Source organism: Penaeus monodon, chromosome 10 (assembly GCF_015228065.2).
Source record: "Penaeus monodon isolate SGIC_2016 chromosome 10, NSTDA_Pmon_1, whole genome shotgun sequence".
In the NCBI taxonomy this organism is placed as follows: domain Eukaryota; kingdom Metazoa; phylum Arthropoda; class Malacostraca; order Decapoda; family Penaeidae; genus Penaeus; species Penaeus monodon.
The window spans coordinates 21,973,131-21,977,441 of NC_051395.1; positions in this window are offsets into that span (position 1 = coordinate 21,973,131).

Consider the following 4,311-nt stretch of genomic DNA (forward strand, 5'->3'; position numbering starts at 1 on the left):
ATTACAGGTAAAGTTGGTGCAAGGAGAAACTACCGCAGGTTAGCTCATTTGGCTTGGAATTGAATTCCGGTGAAAATATTTTAGAAATGTACGGGTTGTTGGAAGATAAGATGAGGGAGACTTGTTAGGGCAGATGGCAACAGTTGGACCGGCAGCTGAGATTGGCAGCCACAGACAAGTTCCTATTGTGGTCACTGTGGGATGGATCTCACCTTCAAGTTAATGCTTGATGTATTCTCAAGGACAACATTCTGGCAACCAAGGCTCATTTCCTCAAGCACTCGCATAGTAGGCACTCTTCAGGGGATGTGTAATGTAATTTTAAAGTATCCTGCTACCTCAAACTGTTTCCTTACTGTTCTGGACTTACTTCATCAGTGGTATCTACAGACAAGAAACCTCACAGATTGTTCTCTTATGTAAGTGTTGCAGCCTGTTTGGTTGTTGTAGATATGACAGAACAAAGGGTGTGTGCAGATGGTGAGTTGCTAGGAGGCATAGGGCAGGTGCCAGAGGCGTCAACTCAGGTGTAGATGTGGGACGCTTGTGAAGGAACACCAAGGGTGCCCCACATAAAGTGTTTGCCTGGTCATCCCACCATTGTCCCGTTAACTCGCCTGCCACAGTGCCATGCTGGTTCATTCCACATTGTGTGTTCCTACCCCAGTGGCCACACCATGTGAGTAGTCACAGTTGTGGCATGCCACATGGCAATGCTGCCCTCACCTTCAGCCCAGGCCCTGTAGTTTGCCACCCATTTCTCTTCTCTGTGAGCAGATACCCAAATAAAAGCAGTCATCTACTTTGGAAATGGTTAAATGTATTCAAACTGAAAAGGCATGTATTATATTATATGATCACTTAAAAATGTGGGTAACAAACAAGCCAGACCAGACTCCCACACTGCCAATTGACAAGTTTTATTAAATTAATGACCTGCAGAACTCCTTCAACAACGATAGCCTATGCTAAATGTTTTACAAAAGTAGAAGCTGTAGATTTAGATAGATATTTGTTATTGTAAGGAACCACAAATACTAGTACAAGCAATTTTTTATTACAGCACACTTATTATCCCCTTGAAAAGGAAGGTGTAATGGGATTGTTAACCAAGTGCAGCTCTTTTCATCTCCCTGCCAGAAGTTAGTGCTAATACTGTCACAACTTTGCTTGTGTTATGCCAACACTATTAAATAGTTATCTTACTTAATACCCCATACACAGTACAAATGAAGTTCATAATTGTACAGTAACAAGTTGAATATTACAGTAATTTCTCTTTAGCTGTTGGATCTGCTCCCAGTAAATGATTAAATATTAATACTTGTTTTAATGCAGAGTTAGCTGCTTAGTAGATTTACATTAAACAATAGAATTATAACATACTGCTACTTAAAAAGAGTATTTACTAAAGAAAATATTAGTGTATATTATGGATGTTACACCTCACAGACGATGGTGCTATTTTGCACAATACTGTACTTAGTGCTTGTCTGAAAACAACAAGCCTGCCCCCCATACCCTTTGCAAAATGTAGATCAAGTGCCTACTTCTTGTTGCTACCCACTTGTTGTTTGGCTGATTGATCTAGGGCTCTGCATAAGTAGGCCACCTGTCTGTCATTCATATCTCTCTTTCCTCTCCCTTCATCCTCTTTCTACTTGTTGCGCTTTCTCTCTGTCTCTCTTGCCTTCTCTCTATCTCCTCCTATTTTTTTTCTTTTTTTCCTCCTTTTTTTCTCCCCCCCCTCTTTTTCTTTTCCCCTCTCCCTCTTTTTTTCCTCTCTCTTTTTCCCTCTTTTTCCCTCCCCCCCTTCCCCCTTTTCCCCCTCCCTCCCCTCCTTCTCTCATTTTTTCCCCCTCCTCCCCTTCTTCTCTCTTCTCCCCCTCTCCCTTCTCTCTCCCCCCTCCTTTTTCCCTCTCCCCTCCCCCCCTCCCCTTTTCCTCTTTTCCCTTCCTCTCCCCCCCCCCCTCCTTCCTCTCCTTCCCCTCTGCCCCTTTCTTTTCTCTCTGTCCTTTCTCTCTCTTCTTCCTCTCTGCCCTTTTCTCCCTCCCTCTCTTCTCTCTCTCTCTGTCCTCCCCCTCTTTCCCCCTGTCCTCTCTTTTTTCTCTCCTCCTCTCTCCTCTCCTCTCTCCTCTCCTACTCTTTTCCTCTTCTCTCTCTCTCTCTCCTCCCCTCTTTTTCTCCCCTTCTCTCTCTCTTCCTTTCCTTCTCTCTCTTTATTCTCTCTTCCTCTCTCTCTCTCTCTCCCCCCTCTCTCTCTCTCTCTTCCTCTCTCTCTCTCTCTCTCTCTTCCTCTCTCCCCTCTCCCCCCTCTCCTCTCCCCCTCTTTTCTCCTTCTTTCCCCCCCCCCCCCTCTTCCTCTTCCCTCTCCCCTCTCTGTCCCCCTTCTGTCCTCTCTCTCTCTCTCTCTTTTCCCTTGTCTCTCTCTCTCCTTTTCCCCTTCTCTCTCCCCCTTCTCTCTCTCCCTCTTCTCTTCCTTCTCTCTCTCTCTCTCCTCTTTCTCTTTTCCTCTCTCTCTCCCCTCTGTCCTCTTCTCTCTCTCTCTCTCTCTCTCTCAGCTCTCTCTCTCTCTCCCCTTTTCTCTCCTCCCCCAAGTCTCTCCCCCCTCTCCTCTCTCTCTCCCTCTCTCTCTCGCTCCCCCTCTCTCTCTCTCCCCTCCCTCTTTTCTCTCTCTCTCTCATTCCCCTTCTTTCTCGATTTCCCTCCCTCTTTCCAAGCTCTCCTTTCTCCTGGTCCCCTCTCTCTTGCAGCCCCTCTTTCTTTCTCTTTTTGTTTTCTTTCACCTTTCCTTCATTCTGCCTCCCTCTATCTATTCTCTCTCCACCTTTACCCTATAATTCTTGTGCCAAGTTAGGAGGAGCAATAACTTGGTCCTTGCTCCCCTCCCCTACCCCAACAAATACACCATAAAATGAATTGATTTCTGTTCAGTGTAGGTTTTTATAACCCACAGCTGATAAAATTTAAAAATTTTTAGAGTATTTAATTTAAAGATGAAAGTTTTTTTTTTACTTAAAAATATATATATTATATTATATATATTATATATAATATTATAAAATTTATATATATATATATCTTATATAATATATAAATAATATACATAATAAAAATTTATTATAAAATTTTAAAATTTTAAAATTTTAATATAAAATTAATATTATATTATATTTTTATAATATTGCTAAAATTCCATAATATATAAATTATCGTTTAATATATAAATTTTAATATTAATATTTTATATTTTATATTATTATATATTTATTCTTTATATATTAGTTTTTTATATATATTTATTTTATTGTTATAATTATTCTTATTTTTATATATATATATTGATTTTAAAATATAATTATATTTATGTATTTTATAATATTTATTATATTATTATAATTAATTATATATTTATAATTTATTCTTTTATTTTTTTGTTTGTTGTATGTGGGTGTGTGTGTGTGGGGGGTGTTGTTTGTGTGTGTGTTTTGTGGGGGTTTGTGTTTTGTTTTTGTTGTTTTTTTATTTATTTATGTTTATTTTATTAATTTTTTTTATTTTTTTTTATTAATTTTATTTTATTATAAAATTTATGTTTTCATATTATTAATTTTTTCCTTTTATTTAGATTATTTGGGGGTTATTATATATTATATTTTATATCTTATTTTATTTATCATATAATTAAAATATTATTTCTATTTTATACCCCCTATTTTATCTATTTTATCAAAATATATATATTTATTATAATTATATTTATTTATTTTATATATTATTTTTATTTATTTTCCATTTATTATTTTATTATTTCCCCTTTTCCCCCCCAATATATTAATATATTTATATCTATCTTTTTCTATATATTTATTTATATTAATCTTATTTATATTTTAAAATATTATATAAAATATTCTATATCCTATTTCACTTCTTATTTTCTTTTAAAATATATTTATTCAAATTTATATCCCTTCTATATATATTTAAAATTTTTAAAATAATATTCCTTTATTTTGTTCTTAATTCCAATTTATTACCCGTCTAAAATTTTTCTTATATATTTTTTTAAAAATTCCCCTATCTTTTCCCCAAATTTTAAAATTATACATTTTTATATATATATTTTATTTTAAATTCCCCTTCTATTCTTCTCCTATTTTAATATTTGTTTTCTATTACTGTATTTATTCTCTCTTCTCCTCCTTATATCCCCATATTTTATTATCTATAAAATATATTTCTTTTCTCCTAACATTAAATCAATCTCTATATTATTATTTATTAAAATTTTTATTTTTACATCCCTCC